The 15614-nt window shown below is 40.8% G+C and overlaps 26 non-coding genes across 26 annotated transcripts; all 26 read right to left on the minus strand.

Annotated features, from left to right (window-relative positions):
- Positions 1-26: 26 nt before the first annotated feature.
- LOC117773499 lies at positions 27-145 on the minus strand. Its single transcript, XR_004615928.1, has one exon. It is a non-coding gene; the product is annotated as a 5S ribosomal RNA (ribosomal RNA).
- Positions 146-641: 496 nt separating this feature from the next.
- Positions 642-760, minus strand: LOC117773527. The gene has a single exon (XR_004615955.1). It is a non-coding gene; the product is annotated as a 5S ribosomal RNA (ribosomal RNA).
- A 496-nt stretch (positions 761-1256) lies between these two features.
- On the minus strand, positions 1257-1375 carry LOC117773522. The gene has a single exon (XR_004615950.1). It is a non-coding gene; the product is annotated as a 5S ribosomal RNA (ribosomal RNA).
- Positions 1376-1871: 496 nt separating this feature from the next.
- On the minus strand, positions 1872-1990 carry LOC117773523. Its single transcript, XR_004615951.1, has one exon. It is a non-coding gene; the product is annotated as a 5S ribosomal RNA (ribosomal RNA).
- A 496-nt stretch (positions 1991-2486) lies between these two features.
- On the minus strand, positions 2487-2605 carry LOC117773524. The gene has a single exon (XR_004615952.1). It is a non-coding gene; the product is annotated as a 5S ribosomal RNA (ribosomal RNA).
- A 496-nt stretch (positions 2606-3101) lies between these two features.
- Positions 3102-3220, minus strand: LOC117773534. Its single transcript, XR_004615962.1, has one exon. It is a non-coding gene; the product is annotated as a 5S ribosomal RNA (ribosomal RNA).
- Positions 3221-3716: 496 nt separating this feature from the next.
- Positions 3717-3835, minus strand: LOC117773538. Its single transcript, XR_004615966.1, has one exon. It is a non-coding gene; the product is annotated as a 5S ribosomal RNA (ribosomal RNA).
- Positions 3836-4331: 496 nt separating this feature from the next.
- On the minus strand, positions 4332-4450 carry LOC117773549. Its single transcript, XR_004615974.1, has one exon. It is a non-coding gene; the product is annotated as a 5S ribosomal RNA (ribosomal RNA).
- Positions 4451-4946: 496 nt separating this feature from the next.
- Positions 4947-5065, minus strand: LOC117773525. The gene has a single exon (XR_004615953.1). It is a non-coding gene; the product is annotated as a 5S ribosomal RNA (ribosomal RNA).
- Positions 5066-5561: 496 nt separating this feature from the next.
- On the minus strand, positions 5562-5680 carry LOC117773526. Its single transcript, XR_004615954.1, has one exon. It is a non-coding gene; the product is annotated as a 5S ribosomal RNA (ribosomal RNA).
- Positions 5681-6176: 496 nt separating this feature from the next.
- On the minus strand, positions 6177-6295 carry LOC117773550. Its single transcript, XR_004615975.1, has one exon. It is a non-coding gene; the product is annotated as a 5S ribosomal RNA (ribosomal RNA).
- A 496-nt stretch (positions 6296-6791) lies between these two features.
- On the minus strand, positions 6792-6910 carry LOC117773535. Its single transcript, XR_004615963.1, has one exon. It is a non-coding gene; the product is annotated as a 5S ribosomal RNA (ribosomal RNA).
- A 496-nt stretch (positions 6911-7406) lies between these two features.
- On the minus strand, positions 7407-7525 carry LOC117773528. The gene has a single exon (XR_004615956.1). It is a non-coding gene; the product is annotated as a 5S ribosomal RNA (ribosomal RNA).
- A 496-nt stretch (positions 7526-8021) lies between these two features.
- On the minus strand, positions 8022-8140 carry LOC117773536. Its single transcript, XR_004615964.1, has one exon. It is a non-coding gene; the product is annotated as a 5S ribosomal RNA (ribosomal RNA).
- A 496-nt stretch (positions 8141-8636) lies between these two features.
- On the minus strand, positions 8637-8755 carry LOC117773529. The gene has a single exon (XR_004615957.1). It is a non-coding gene; the product is annotated as a 5S ribosomal RNA (ribosomal RNA).
- A 496-nt stretch (positions 8756-9251) lies between these two features.
- LOC117773530 lies at positions 9252-9370 on the minus strand. Its single transcript, XR_004615958.1, has one exon. It is a non-coding gene; the product is annotated as a 5S ribosomal RNA (ribosomal RNA).
- Positions 9371-9866: 496 nt separating this feature from the next.
- On the minus strand, positions 9867-9985 carry LOC117773505. Its single transcript, XR_004615934.1, has one exon. It is a non-coding gene; the product is annotated as a 5S ribosomal RNA (ribosomal RNA).
- Positions 9986-10481: 496 nt separating this feature from the next.
- On the minus strand, positions 10482-10600 carry LOC117773531. Its single transcript, XR_004615959.1, has one exon. It is a non-coding gene; the product is annotated as a 5S ribosomal RNA (ribosomal RNA).
- Positions 10601-11096: 496 nt separating this feature from the next.
- On the minus strand, positions 11097-11215 carry LOC117773537. Its single transcript, XR_004615965.1, has one exon. It is a non-coding gene; the product is annotated as a 5S ribosomal RNA (ribosomal RNA).
- Positions 11216-11711: 496 nt separating this feature from the next.
- Positions 11712-11830, minus strand: LOC117773532. The gene has a single exon (XR_004615960.1). It is a non-coding gene; the product is annotated as a 5S ribosomal RNA (ribosomal RNA).
- A 496-nt stretch (positions 11831-12326) lies between these two features.
- LOC117773516 lies at positions 12327-12445 on the minus strand. The gene has a single exon (XR_004615944.1). It is a non-coding gene; the product is annotated as a 5S ribosomal RNA (ribosomal RNA).
- Positions 12446-12941: 496 nt separating this feature from the next.
- On the minus strand, positions 12942-13060 carry LOC117773533. Its single transcript, XR_004615961.1, has one exon. It is a non-coding gene; the product is annotated as a 5S ribosomal RNA (ribosomal RNA).
- Positions 13061-13556: 496 nt separating this feature from the next.
- Positions 13557-13675, minus strand: LOC117773539. Its single transcript, XR_004615967.1, has one exon. It is a non-coding gene; the product is annotated as a 5S ribosomal RNA (ribosomal RNA).
- A 496-nt stretch (positions 13676-14171) lies between these two features.
- On the minus strand, positions 14172-14290 carry LOC117773519. Its single transcript, XR_004615947.1, has one exon. It is a non-coding gene; the product is annotated as a 5S ribosomal RNA (ribosomal RNA).
- A 496-nt stretch (positions 14291-14786) lies between these two features.
- LOC117773520 lies at positions 14787-14905 on the minus strand. Its single transcript, XR_004615948.1, has one exon. It is a non-coding gene; the product is annotated as a 5S ribosomal RNA (ribosomal RNA).
- Positions 14906-15400: 495 nt separating this feature from the next.
- On the minus strand, positions 15401-15519 carry LOC117773521. The gene has a single exon (XR_004615949.1). It is a non-coding gene; the product is annotated as a 5S ribosomal RNA (ribosomal RNA).
- Between the last annotated feature and the right edge of the window lie 95 nt (positions 15520-15614).

Below are 15614 nucleotides of genomic sequence, written 5' to 3' on the forward strand. Positions count from 1 at the left end.
TGCTGGTTGCAAAGAAAATTGGCAAAAGCTTACAGCACCTGGTATTCCCAGGCGGTCTCCCATCCAAGTACTAACCAGGCCCGACCCTGCTTAGCTTCCGAGATCGGACGAGATCGGGCGTGTTCAGGGTGGTATGGCCGTAAGCGAAGGACTCAGCCCACAATACCTTATTTATACATGTGAACCACCACCGTCATCAATACTATTGTTGCTTTGTGACCATTGAAACTTGTTTTTTTTTGTTGTTGTTATTTTTAATGTTAAGGGGAAAAGAAGCTCAAGGTGCAATTTTGTCATAATATTGCAAGAAAAAAATCATTACAATTTTCAATACTTTCCTTCAGTGAAAATGTCCGGGTTTCATATACTCTTTCTTCCTTGATGGTGAGTAAACTCCCTGCTCTTTCATCCTTCTCTCCAAATAAGACATTTTGAGAGTGATATGCGAAGATCACACGAATAAAGTAGTGTTTTGAATATCAAAAGTCATTTGAATGGTCGCTCTCTTCCTTCATTGGTGATGTGTGTGTTCCATATCCTTTTTTTCTTTGATTGTAAATCTTTCGTGCTCTTTCCAAAATGTGTCTCCTCTGAAGCAGCAGCAACGGCACCCTCTGCTGGTTGCAAAGAAAATTGGCAAAAGCTTACAGCACCTGGTATTCCCAGGCGGTCTCCCATCCAAGTACTAACCAGGCCCGACCCTGCTTAGCTTCCGAGATCGGACGAGATCGGGCGTGTTCAGGGTGGTATGGCCGTAAGCGAAGGACTCAGCCCACAATACCTTATTTATACATGTGAACCACCACCGTCATCAATACTATTGTTGCTTTGTGACCATTGAAACTTGTTTTTTTTTGTTGTTGTTAATTTTAATGTTAAGGGGAAAAGAAGCTCAAGGTGCAATTTTGTCATAATATTGCAAGAAAAAAATCATTACAATTTTCAATACTTTCCTTCAGTGAAAATGTCCGGGTTTCATATACTCTTTCTTCCTTGATGGTGAGTAAACTCCCTGCTCTTTCATCCTTCTCTCCAAATATGACATTTTGAGAGTGATATGCGAAGATCACACGAATAAAGTAGTGTTTTGAATATCAAAAGTCATTTGAATGGTCGCTCTCTTCCTTCATTGGTGATGTGTGTGTTCCATATCCTTTTTTTCTTTGATTGTAAATCTTTCGTGCTCTTTCCAAAATGTGTCTCCTCTGAAGCAGCAGCAACGGCACCCTCTGCTGGTTGCAAAGAAAATTGGCAAAAGCTTACAGCACCTGGTATTCCCAGGCGGTCTCCCATCCAAGTACTAACCAGGCCCGACCCTGGTTAACTTCCGAGATCGGACGAGATCGGGCGTGTTCAGGGTGGTATGGCCGTAAGCGAAGGACTCCACCCACAATACCTTATTTATACATGTGAACCACCACCGTCATCAATACTATTGTTGCTTTGTGACCATTGAAACTTGTTTTTTTTTGTTGTTGTTATTTTTAATGTTAAGGGGAAAAGAAGCTCAAGGTGCAATTTTGTCATAATATTGCAAGAAAAAAATCATTACAATTTTCAATACTTTCCTTCAGTGAAAATGTCCGGGTTTCATATACTCTTTCTTCCTTGATGGTGAGTAAACTCCCTGCTCTTTCATCCTTCTCTCCAAATAAGACATTTTGAGAGTGATATGCGAAGATCACACGAATAAAGTAGTGTTTTGAATATCAAAAGTCATTTGAATGGTCGCTCTCTTCCTTCATTGGTGATGTGTGTGTTCCATATCCTTTTTTTCTTTGATTGTAAATCTTTCGTGCTCTTTCCAAAATGTGTCTCCTCTGAAGCAGCAGCAACGGCACCCTCTGCTGGTTGCAAAGAAAATTGGCAAAAGCTTACAGCACCTGGTATTCCCAGGCGGTCTCCCATCCAAGTACTAACCAGGCCCGACCCTGGTTAACTTCCGAGATCGGACGAGATCGGGCGTGTTCAGGGTGGTATGGCCGTAAGCGAAGGACTCCACCCACAATACCTTATTTATACATGTGAACCACCACCGTCATCAATACTATTGTTGCTTTGTGACCATTGAAACTTGTTTTTTTTTGTTGTTGTTATTTTTAATGTTAAGGGGAAAAGAAGCTCAAGGTGCAATTTTGTCATAATATTGCAAGAAAAAAATCATTACAATTTTCAATACTTTCCTTCAGTGAAAATGTCCGGGTTTCATATACTCTTTCTTCCTTGATGGTGAGTAAACTCCCTGCTCTTTCATCCTTCTCTCCAAATAAGACATTTTGAGAGTGATATGCGAAGATCACACGAATAAAGTAGTGTTTTGAATATCAAAAGTCATTTGAATGGTCGCTCTCTTCCTTCATTGGTGATGTGTGTGTTCCATATCCTTTTTTTCTTTGATTGTAAATCTTTCGTGCTCTTTCCAAAATGTGTCTCCTCTGAAGCAGCAGCAACGGCACCCTCTGCTGGTTGCAAAGAAAATTGGCAAAAGCTTACAGCACCTGGTATTCCCAGGCGGTCTCCCATCCAAGTACTAACCAGGCCCGACCCTGGTTAACTTCCGAGATCGGACGAGATCGGGCGTGTTCAGGGTGGTATGGCCGTAAGCGAAGGACTCAACCCACAATACCTTATTTATACATGTGAACCACCACCGTCATCAATACTATTGTTGCTTTGTGACCATTGAAACTTGTTTTTTTTTGTTGTTGTTAATTTTAATGTTAAGGGGAAAAGAAGCTCAAGGTGCAATTTTGTCATAATATTGCAAGAAAAAAATCATTACAATTTTCAATACTTTCCTTCAGTGAAAATGTCCGGGTTTCATATACTCTTTCTTCCTTGATGGTGAGTAAACTCCCTGCTCTTTCATCCTTCTCTCCAAATATGACATTTTGAGAGTGATATGCGAAGATCACACGAATAAAGTAGTGTTTTGAATATCAAAAGTCATTTGAATGGTCGCTCTCTTCCTTCATTGGTGATGTGTGTGTTCCATATCCTTTTTTTCTTTGATTGTAAATCTTTCGTGCTCTTTCCAAAATGTGTCTCCTCTGAAGCAGCAGCAACGGCACCCTCTGCTGGTTGCAAAGAAAATTGGCAAAAGCTTACAGCACCTGGTATTCCCAGGCGGTCTCCCATCCAAGTACTAACCAGGCCCGACCCTGGTTAGCTTCCGAGATCGGACGAGATCGGGCGTGTTCAGGGTGGTATGGCCGTAAGCGAAGGACTCCACCCACAATACCTTATTTATACATGTGAACCACCACCGTCATCAATACTATTGTTGCTTTGTGACCATTGAAACTTGTTTTTTTTTGTTGTTGTTATTTTTAATGTTAAGGGGAAAAGAAGCTCAAGGTGCAATTTTGTCATAATATTGCAAGAAAAAAATCATTACAATTTTCAATACTTTCCTTCAGTGAAAATGTCCGGGTTTCATATACTCTTTCTTCCTTGATGGTGAGTAAACTCCCTGCTCTTTCATCCTTCTCTCCAAATATGACATTTTGAGAGTGATATGCGAAGATCACACGAATAAAGTAGTGTTTTGAATATCAAAAGTCATTTGAATGGTCGCTCTCTTCCTTCATTGGTGATGTGTGTGTTCCATATCCTTTTTTTCTTTGATTGTAAATCTTTCGTGCTCTTTCCAAAATGTGTCTCCTCTGAAGCAGCAGCAACGGCACCCTCTGCTGGTTGCAAAGAAAATTGGCAAAAGCTTACAGCACCTGGTATTCCCAGGCGGTCTCCCATCCAAGTACTAACCAGGCCCGACCCTGCTTAGCTTCCGAGATCGGACGAGATCGGGCGTGTTCAGGGTGGTATGGCCGTAAGCGAAGGACTCCGCCCACAATACCTTATTTATACATGTGAACCACCACCGTCATCAATACTATTGTTGCTTTGTGACCATTGAAACTTGTTTTTTTTTGTTGTTGTTATTTTTAATGTTAAGGGGAAAAGAAGCTCAAGGTGCAATTTTGTCATAATATTGCAAGAAAAAAATCATTACAATTTTCAATACTTTCCTTCAGTGAAAATGTCCGGGTTTCATATACTCTTTCTTCCTTGATGGTGAGTAAACTCCCTGCTCTTTCATCCTTCTCTCCAAATATGACATTTTGAGAGTGATATGCGAAGATCACACGAATAAAGTAGTGTTTTGAATATCAAAAGTCATTTGAATGGTCGCTCTCTTCCTTCATTGGTGATGTGTGTGTTCCATATCCTTTTTTTCTTTGATTGTAAATCTTTCGTGCTCTTTCCAAAATGTGTCTCCTCTGAAGCAGCAGCAACGGCACCCTCTGCTGGTTGCAAAGAAAATTGGCAAAAGCTTACAGCACCTGGTATTCCCAGGCGGTCTCCCATCCAAGTACTAACCAGGCCCGACCCTGCTTAGCTTCCGAGATCGGACGAGATCGGGCGTGTTCAGGGTGGTATGGCCGTAAGCGAAGGACTCCGCCCACAATACCTTATTTATACATGTGAACCACCACCGTCATCAATACTATTGTTGCTTTGTGACCATTGAAACTTGTTTTTTTTTGTTGTTGTTATTTTTAATGTTAAGGGGAAAAGAAGCTCAAGGTGCAATTTTGTCATAATATTGCAAGAAAAAAATCATTACAATTTTCAATACTTTCCTTCAGTGAAAATGTCCGGGTTTCATATACTCTTTCTTCCTTGATGGTGAGTAAACTCCCTGCTCTTTCATCCTTCTCTCCAAATAAGACATTTTGAGAGTGATATGCGAAGATCACACGAATAAAGTAGTGTTTTGAATATCAAAAGTCATTTGAATGGTCGCTCTCTTCCTTCATTGGTGATGTGTGTGTTCCATATCCTTTTTTTCTTTGATTGTAAATCTTTCGTGCTCTTTCCAAAATGTGTCTCCTCTGAAGCAGCAGCAACGGCACCCTCTGCTGGTTGCAAAGAAAATTGGCAAAAGCTTACAGCACCTGGTATTCCCAGGCGGTCTCCCATCCAAGTACTAACCAGGCCCGACCCTGGTTAACTTCCGAGATCGGACGAGATCGGGCGTGTTCAGGGTGGTATGGCCGTAAGCGAAGGACTCCACCCACAATACCTTATTTATACATGTGAACCACCACCGTCATCAATACTATTGTTGCTTTGTGACCATTGAAACTTGTTTTTTTTTGTTGTTGTTATTTTTAATGTTAAGGGGAAAAGAAGCTCAAGGTGCAATTTTGTCATAATATTGCAAGAAAAAAATCATTACAATTTTCAATACTTTCCTTCAGTGAAAATGTCCGGGTTTCATATACTCTTTCTTCCTTGATGGTGAGTAAACTCCCTGCTCTTTCATCCTTCTCTCCAAATAAGACATTTTGAGAGTGATATGCGAAGATCACACGAATAAAGTAGTGTTTTGAATATCAAAAGTCATTTGAATGGTCGCTCTCTTCCTTCATTGGTGATGTGTGTGTTCCATATCCTTTTTTTCTTTGATTGTAAATCTTTCGTGCTCTTTCCAAAATGTGTCTCCTCTGAAGCAGCAGCAACGGCACCCTCTGCTGGTTGCAAAGAAAATTGGCAAAAGCTTACAGCACCTGGTATTCCCAGGCGGTCTCCCATCCAAGTACTAACCAGGCCCGACCCTGGTTAACTTCCGAGATCGGACGAGATCGGGCGTGTTCAGGGTGGTATGGCCGTAAGCGAAGGACTCCACCCACAATACCTTATTTATACATGTGAACCACCACCGTCATCAATACTATTGTTGCTTTGTGACCATTGAAACTTGTTTTTTTTTGTTGTTGTTAATTTTAATGTTAAGGGGAAAAGAAGCTCAAGGTGCAATTTTGTCATAATATTGCAAGAAAAAAATCATTACAATTTTCAATACTTTCCTTCAGTGAAAATGTCCGGGTTTCATATACTCTTTCTTCCTTGATGGTGAGTAAACTCCCTGCTCTTTCATCCTTCTCTCCAAATAAGACATTTTGAGAGTGATATGCGAAGATCACACGAATAAAGTAGTGTTTTGAATATCAAAAGTCATTTGAATGGTCGCTCTCTTCCTTCATTGGTGATGTGTGTGTTCCATATCCTTTTTTTCTTTGATTGTAAATCTTTCGTGCTCTTTCCAAAATGTGTCTCCTCTGAAGCAGCAGCAACGGCACCCTCTGCTGGTTGCAAAGAAAATTGGCAAAAGCTTACAGCACCTGGTATTCCCAGGCGGTCTCCCATCCAAGTACTAACCAGGCCCGACCCTGCTTAGCTTCCGAGATCGGACGAGATCGGGCGTGTTCAGGGTGGTATGGCCGTAAGCGAAGGACTCAACCCACAATACCTTATTTATACATGTGAACCACCACCGTCATCAATACTATTGTTGCTTTGTGACCATTGAAACTTGTTTTTTTTTGTTGTTGTTATTTTTAATGTTAAGGGGAAAAGAAGCTCAAGGTGCAATTTTGTCATAATATTGCAAGAAAAAAATCATTACAATTTTCAATACTTTCCTTCAGTGAAAATGTCCGGGTTTCATATACTCTTTCTTCCTTGATGGTGAGTAAACTCCCTGCTCTTTCATCCTTCTCTCCAAATATGACATTTTGAGAGTGATATGCGAAGATCACACGAATAAAGTAGTGTTTTGAATATCAAAAGTCATTTGAATGGTCGCTCTCTTCCTTCATTGGTGATGTGTGTGTTCCATATCCTTTTTTTCTTTGATTGTAAATCTTTCGTGCTCTTTCCAAAATGTGTCTCCTCTGAAGCAGCAGCAACGGCACCCTCTGCTGGTTGCAAAGAAAATTGGAAAAAGCTTACAGCACCTGGTATTCCCAGGCGGTCTCCCATCCAAGTACTAACCAGGCCCGACCCTGGTTAGCTTCCGAGATCGGACGAGATCGGGCGTGTTCAGGGTGGTATGGCCGTAAGCGAAGGACTCCACCCACAATACCTTATTTATACATGTGAACCACCACCGTCATCAATACTATTGTTGCTTTGTGACCATTGAAACTTGTTTTTTTTTGTTGTTGTTAATTTTAATGTTAAGGGGAAAAGAAGCTCAAGGTGCAATTTTGTCATAATATTGCAAGAAAAAAATCATTACAATTTTCAATACTTTCCTTCAGTGAAAATGTCCGGGTTTCATATACTCTTTCTTCCTTGATGGTGAGTAAACTCCCTGCTCTTTCATCCTTCTCTCCAAATATGACATTTTGAGAGTGATATGCGAAGATCACACGAATAAAGTAGTGTTTTGAATATCAAAAGTCATTTGAATGGTCGCTCTCTTCCTTCATTGGTGATGTGTGTGTTCCATATCCTTTTTTTCTTTGATTGTAAATCTTTCGTGCTCTTTCCAAAATGTGTCTCCTCTGAAGCAGCAGCAACGGCACCCTCTGCTGGTTGCAAAGAAAATTGGCAAAAGCTTACAGCACCTGGTATTCCCAGGCGGTCTCCCATCCAAGTACTAACCAGGCCCGACCCTGGTTAACTTCCGAGATCGGACGAGATCGGGCGTGTTCAGGGTGGTATGGCCGTAAGCGAAGGACTCCACCCACAATACCTTATTTATACATGTGAACCACCACCGTCATCAATACTATTGTTGCTTTGTGACCATTGAAACTTGTTTTTTTTTGTTGTTGTTAATTTTAATGTTAAGGGGAAAAGAAGCTCAAGGTGCAATTTTGTCATAATATTGCAAGAAAAAAATCATTACAATTTTCAATACTTTCCTTCAGTGAAAATGTCCGGGTTTCATATACTCTTTCTTCCTTGATGGTGAGTAAACTCCCTGCTCTTTCATCCTTCTCTCCAAATATGACATTTTGAGAGTGATATGCGAAGATCACACGAATAAAGTAGTGTTTTGAATATCAAAAGTCATTTGAATGGTCGCTCTCTTCCTTCATTGGTGATGTGTGTGTTCCATATCCTTTTTTTCTTTGATTGTAAATCTTTCGTGCTCTTTCCAAAATGTGTCTCCTCTGAAGCAGCAGCAACGGCACCCTCTGCTGGTTGCAAAGAAAATTGGCAAAAGCTTACAGCACCTGGTATTCCCAGGCGGTCTCCCATCCAAGTACTAACCAGGCCCGACCCTGGTTAGCTTCCGAGATCGGACGAGATCGGGCGTGTTCAGGGTGGTATGGCCGTAAGCGAAGGACTCCACCCACAATACCTTATTTATACATGTGAACCACCACCATCATCAATACTACTGTTACTTTGTGACTATTGAAACTTGTTTTTTTTTGTTGTTGTTATTTTTAATGTTAAGGGGAAAAGAAGCTCAAGGTGCAATTTTGTCATAATATTGCAAGAAAAAAATCATTACAATTTTCAATACTTTCCTTCAGTGAAAATGTCCGGGTTTCATATACTCTTTCTTCCTTGATGGTGAGTAAACTCCCTGCTCTTTCATCCTTCTCTCCAAATAAGACATTTTGAGAGTGATATGCGAAGATCACACGAATAAAGTAGTGTTTTGAATATCAAAAGTCATTTGAATGGTCGCTCTCTTCCTTCATTGGTGATGTGTGTGTTCCATATCCTTTTTTTCTTTGATTGTAAATCTTTCGTGCTCTTTCCAAAATGTGTCTCCTCTGAAGCAGCAGCAACGGCACCCTCTGCTGGTTGCAAAGAAAATTGGCAAAAGCTTACAGCACCTGGTATTCCCAGGCGGTCTCCCATCCAAGTACTAACCAGGCCCGACCCTGGTTAACTTCCGAGATCGGACGAGATCGGGCGTGTTCAGGGTGGTATGGCCGTAAGCGAAGGACTCCACCCACAATACCTTATTTATACATGTGAACCACCACCGTCATCAATACTATTGTTGCTTTGTGACCATTGAAACTTGTTTTTTTTTGTTGTTGTTATTTTTAATGTTAAGGGGAAAAGAAGCTCAAGGTGCAATTTTGTCATAATATTGCAAGAAAAAAATCATTACAATTTTCAATACTTTCCTTCAGTGAAAATGTCCGGGTTTCATATACTCTTTCTTCCTTGATGGTGAGTAAACTCCCTGCTCTTTCATCCTTCTCTCCAAATAAGACATTTTGAGAGTGATATGCGAAGATCACACGAATAAAGTAGTGTTTTGAATATCAAAAGTCATTTGAATGGTCGCTCTCTTCCTTCATTGGTGATGTGTGTGTTCCATATCCTTTTTTTCTTTGATTGTAAATCTTTCGTGCTCTTTCCAAAATGTGTCTCCTCTGAAGCAGCAGCAACGGCACCCTCTGCTGGTTGCAAAGAAAATTGGCAAAAGCTTACAGCACCTGGTATTCCCAGGCGGTCTCCCATCCAAGTACTAACCAGGCCCGACCCTGGTTAACTTCCGAGATCGGACGAGATCGGGCGTGTTCAGGGTGGTATGGCCGTAAGCGAAGGACTCCACCCACAATACCTTATTTATACATGTGAACCACCACCATCATCAATACTACTGTTACTTTGTGACCATTGAAACTTGTTTTTTTTTGTTGTTGTTATTTTTAATGTTAAGGGGAAAAGAAGCTCAAGGTGCAATTTTGTCATAATATTGCAAGAAAAAAATCATTACAATTTTCAATACTTTCCTTCAGTGAAAATGTCCGGGTTTCATATACTCTTTCTTCCTTGATGGTGAGTAAACTCCCTGCTCTTTCATCCTTCTCTCCAAATAAGACATTTTGAGAGTGATATGCGAAGATCACACGAATAAAGTAGTGTTTTGAATATCAAAAGTCATTTGAATGGTCGCTCTCTTCCTTCATTGGTGATGTGTGTGTTCCATATCCTTTTTTTCTTTGATTGTAAATCTTTCGTGCTCTTTCCAAAATGTGTCTCCTCTGAAGCAGCAGCAACGGCACCCTCTGCTGGTTGCAAAGAAAATTGGCAAAAGCTTACAGCACCTGGTATTCCCAGGCGGTCTCCCATCCAAGTACTAACCAGGCCCGACCCTGCTTAGCTTCCGAGATCGGACGAGATCGGGCGTGTTCAGGGTGGTATGGCCGTAAGCGAAGGACTCAGCCCACAATACCTTATTTATACATGTGAACCACCACCGTCATCAATACTATTGTTGCTTTGTGACCATTGAAACTTGTTTTTTTTTGTTGTTGTTATTTTTAATGTTAAGGGGAAAAGAAGCTCAAGGTGCAATTTTGTCATAATATTGCAAGAAAAAAATCATTACAATTTTCAATACTTTCCTTCAGTGAAAATGTCCGGGTTTCATATACTCTTTCTTCCTTGATGGTGAGTAAACTCCCTGCTCTTTCATCCTTCTCTCCAAATAAGACATTTTGAGAGTGATATGCGAAGATCACACGAATAAAGTAGTGTTTTGAATATCAAAAGTCATTTGAATGGTCGCTCTCTTCCTTCATTGGTGATGTGTGTGTTCCATATCCTTTTTTTCTTTGATTGTAAATCTTTCGTGCTCTTTCCAAAATGTGTCTCCTCTGAAGCAGCAGCAACGGCACCCTCTGCTGGTTGCAAAGAAAATTGGCAAAAGCTTACAGCACCTGGTATTCCCAGGCGGTCTCCCATCCAAGTACTAACCAGGCCCGACCCTGGTTAACTTCCGAGATCGGACGAGATCGGGCGTGTTCAGGGTGGTATGGCCGTAAGCGAAGGACTCAACCCACAATACCTTATTTATACATGTGAACCACCACCGTCATCAATACTATTGTTGCTTTGTGACCATTGAAACTTGTTTTTTTTTGTTGTTGTTAATTTTAATGTTAAGGGGAAAAGAAGCTCAAGGTGCAATTTTGTCATAATATTGCAAGAAAAAAATCATTACAATTTTCAATACTTTCCTTCAGTGAAAATGTCCGGGTTTCATATACTCTTTCTTCCTTGATGGTGAGTAAACTCCCTGCTCTTTCATCCTTCTCTCCAAATAAGACATTTTGAGAGTGATATGCGAAGATCACACGAATAAAGTAGTGTTTTGAATATCAAAAGTCATTTGAATGGTCGCTCTCTTCCTTCATTGGTGATGTGTGTGTTCCATATCCTTTTTTTCTTTGATTGTAAATCTTTCGTGCTCTTTCCAAAATGTGTCTCCTCTGAAGCAGCAGCAACGGCACCCTCTGCTGGTTGCAAAGAAAATTGGCAAAAGCTTACAGCACCTGGTATTCCCAGGCGGTCTCCCATCCAAGTACTAACCAGGCCCGACCCTGGTTAGCTTCCGAGATCGGACGAGATCGGGCGTGTTCAGGGTGGTATGGCCGTAAGCGAAGGACTCGACCCACAATACCTTATTTATACATGTGAACCACCACCGTCATCAATACTATTGTTGCTTTGTGACCATTGAAACTTGTTTTTTTTTGTTGTTGTTATTTTTAATGTTAAGGGGAAAAGAAGCTCAAGGTGCAATTTTGTCATAATATTGCAAGAAAAAAATCATTACAATTTTCAATACTTTCCTTCAGTGAAAATGTCCGGGTTTCATATACTCTTTCTTCCTTGATGGTGAGTAAACTCCCTGCTCTTTCATCCTTCTCTCCAAATATGACATTTTGAGAGTGATATGCGAAGATCACACGAATAAAGTAGTGTTTTGAATATCAAAAGTCATTTGAATGGTCGCTCTCTTCCTTCATTGGTGATGTGTGTGTTCCATATCCTTTTTTTCTTTGATTGTAAATCTTTCGTGCTCTTTCCAAAATGTGTCTCCTCTGAAGCAGCAGCAACGGCACCCTCTGCTGGTTGCAAAGAAAATTGGCAAAAGCTTACAGCACCTGGTATTCCCAGGCGGTCTCCCATCCAAGTACTAACCAGGCCCGACCCTGGTTAACTTCCGAGATCGGACGAGATCGGGCGTGTTCAGGGTGGTATGGCCGTAAGCGAAGGACTCAGCCCACAATACCTTATTTATACATGTGAACCACCACCGTCATCAATACTATTGTTGCTTTGTGACCATTGAAACTTGTTTTTTTTTGTTGTTGTTAATTTTAATGTTAAGGGGAAAAGAAGCTCAAGGTGCAATTTTGTCATAATATTGCAAGAAAAAAATCATTACAATTTTCAATACTTTCCTTCAGTGAAAATGTCCGGGTTTCATATACTCTTTCTTCCTTGATGGTGAGTAAACTCCCTGCTCTTTCATCCTTCTCTCCAAATAAGACATTTTGAGAGTGATATGCGAAGATCACACGAATAAAGTAGTGTTTTGAATATCAAAAGTCATTTGAATGGTCGCTCTCTTCCTTCATTGGTGATGTGTGTGTTCCATATCCTTTTTTTCTTTGATTGTAAATCTTTCGTGCTCTTTCCAAAATGTGTCTCCTCTGAAGCAGCAGCAACGGCACCCTCTGCTGGTTGCAAAGAAAATTGGCAAAAGCTTACAGCACCTGGTATTCCCAGGCGGTCTCCCATCCAAGTACTAACCAGGCCCGACCCTGCTTAGCTTCCGAGATCGGACGAGATCGGGCGTGTTCAGGGTGGTATGGCCGTAAGCGAAGGACTCAGCCCACAATACCTTATTTATACATGTGAACCACCATCATCATCAATACTATTGTTGCTTTGTGACCATTGAAACTTGTTTTTTTTTGTTGTTGTTATTTTTAATGTTAAGGGGAAAAGAAGCTCAAGGTGCAATTTTGTCATAATATTGCAAGAAAAAAATCATTACAATTTTCAATACTTTCCTTCAGTGAAAATGTCCGGGTTTCATATACTCTTTCTTCCTTGATGGTGAGTAAACTCCCTGCTCTTTCATCCTTCTCTCCAAATAAGACATTTTGAGAGTGATATGCGAAGATCACACGAATAAAGTAGTGTTTTGAATATCAAAAGTCATTTGAATGGTCGCTCTCTTCCTTCATTGGTGATGTGTGTGTTCCATATCCTTTTTTTCTTTGATTGTAAATCTTTCGTGCTCTTTCCAAAATGTGTCTCCTCTGAAGCAGCAGCAACGGCACCCTCTGCTGGTTGCAAAGAAAATTGGCAAAAGCTTACAGCACCTGGTATTCCCAGGCGGTCTCCCATCCAAGTACTAACCAGGCCCGACCCTGGTTAACTTCCGAGATCGGACGAGATCGGGCGTGTTCAGGGTGGTATGGCCGTAAGCGAAGGACTCAACCCACAATACCTTATTTATACATGTGAACCACCACCGTCATCAATACTATTGTTGCTTTGTGACCATTGAAACTTGGTTTTTTTTGTTGTTGTTATTTTTAATGTTAAGGGGAAAAGAAGCTCAAGGTGCAATTTTGTCATAATATTGCAAGAAAAAAATCATTACAATTTTCAATACTTTCCTTCAGTGAAAATGTCCGGGTTTCATATACTCTTTCTTCCTTGATGGTGAGTAAACTCCCTGCTCTTTCATCCTTCTCTCCAAATAAGACATTTTGAGAGTGATATGCGAAGATCACACGAATAAAGTAGTGTTTTGAATATCAAAAGTCATTTGAATGGTCGCTCTCTTCCTTCATTGGTGATGTGTGTGTTCCATATCCTTTTTTTCTTTGATTGTAAATCTTTCGTGCTCTTTCCAAAATGTGTCTCCTCTGAAGCAGCAGCAACGGCACCCTCTGCTGGTTGCAAAGAAAATTGGCAAAAGCTTACAGCACCTGGTATTCCCAGGCGGTCTCCCATCCAAGTACTAACCAGGCCCGACCCTGGTTAGCTTCCGAGATCGGACGAGATCGGGCGTGTTCAGGGTGGTATGGCCGTAAGCGAAGGACTCCACCCACAATACCTTATTTATACATGTGAACCACCACCGTCATCAATACTATTGTTGCTTTGTGACCATTGAAACTTGTTTTTTTTTGTTGTTGTTATTTTTAATGTTAAGGGGAAAAGAAGCTCAAGGTGCAATTTTGTCATAATATTGCAAGAAAAAAATCATTACAATTTTCAATACTTTCCTTCAGTGAAAATGTCCGGGTTTCATATACTCTTTCTTCCTTGATGGTGAGTAAACTCCCTGCTCTTTCATCCTTCTCTCCAAATAAGACATTTTGAGAGTGATATGCGAAGATCACACGAATAAAGTAGTGTTTTGAATATCAAAAGTCATTTGAATGGTCGCTCTCTTCCTTCATTGGTGATGTGTGTGTTCCATATCCTTTTTTTCTTTGATTGTAAATCTTTCGTGCTCTTTCCAAAATGTGTCTCCTCTGAAGCAGCAGCAACGGCACCCTCTGCTGGTTGCAAAGAAAATTGGCAAAAGCTTACAGCACCTGGTATTCCCAGGCGGTCTCCCATCCAAGTACTAACCAGGCCCGACCCTGCTTAGCTTCCGAGATCGGACGAGATCGGGCGTGTTCAGGGTGGTATGGCCGTAAGCGAAGGACTCAGCCCACAATACCTTATTTATACATGTGAACCACCACCGTCATCAATACTATTGTTGCTTTGTGACCATTGAAACTTGTTTTTTTTTGTTGTTGTTATTTTTAATGTTAAGGGGAAAAGAAGCTCAAGGTGCAATTTTGTCATAATATTGCAAGAAAAAAATCATTACAATTTTCAATACTTTCCTTCAGTGAAAATGTCCGGGTTTCATATACTCTTTCTTCCTTGATGGTGAGTAAACTCCCTGCTCTTTCATCCTTCTCTCCAAATAAGACATTTTGAGAGTGATATGCGAAGATCACACGAATAAAGTAGTGTTTTGAATATCAAAAGTCATTTGAATGGTCGCTCTCTTCCTTCATTGGTGATGTGTGTGTTCCATATCCTTTTTTTCTTTGATTGTAAATCTTTCGTGCTCTTTCCAAAATGTGTCTCCTCTGAAGCAGCAGCAACGGCACCCTCTGCTGGTTGCAAAGAAAATTGGCAAAAGCTTACAGCACCTGGTATTCCCAGGCGGTCTCCCATCCAAGTACTAACCAGGCCCGACCCTGCTTAGCTTCCGAGATCGGACGAGATCGGGCGTGTTCAGGGTGGTATGGCCGTAAGCGAAGGACTCAGCCCACAATACCTTATTTATACATGTGAACCACCACCGTCATCAATACTATTGTTGCTTTGTGACCATTGAAACTTGTTTTTTTTGTTGTTGTTATTTTTAATGTTAAGGGGAAAAGAAGCTCAAGGTGCAATTTTGTCATAATATTGCAAGAAAAAAATCATTACAATTTTCAATACTTTCCTTCAGTGAAAATGTCCGGGTTTCATATACTCTTTCTTCCTTGATGGTGAGTAAACTCCCTGCTCTTTCATCCTTCTCTCCAAATAAGACATTTTGAGAGTGATATGCGAAGATCACACGAATAAAGTAGTGTTTTGAATATCAAAAGTCATTTGAATGGTCGCTCTCTTCCTTCATTGGTGATGTGTGTGTTCCATATCCTTTTTTTCTTTGATTGTAAATCTTTCGTGCTCTTTCCAAAATGTGTCTCCTCTGAAGCAGCAGCAACGGCACCCTCTGCTGGTTGCAAAGAAAATTGGCAAAAGCTTACAGCACCTGGTATTCCCAGGCGGTCTCCCATCCAAGTACTAACCAGGCCCGACCCTGCTTAGCTTCCGAGATCGGACGAGATCGGGCGTGTTCAGGGTGGTATGGCCGTAAGCGAAGGACTCAGCCCACAATACCTTATTTATACATGTGAACCACCACCGTCATCAATACTATTGTTGCTTTGTGACCATTGAAACTTGTTTTTTTT

Source organism: Hippoglossus hippoglossus, chromosome 13 (genome assembly GCF_009819705.1).
Source record: "Hippoglossus hippoglossus isolate fHipHip1 chromosome 13, fHipHip1.pri, whole genome shotgun sequence".
In the NCBI taxonomy this organism is placed as follows: Eukaryota; Metazoa; Chordata; class Actinopteri; order Pleuronectiformes; family Pleuronectidae; genus Hippoglossus; species Hippoglossus hippoglossus.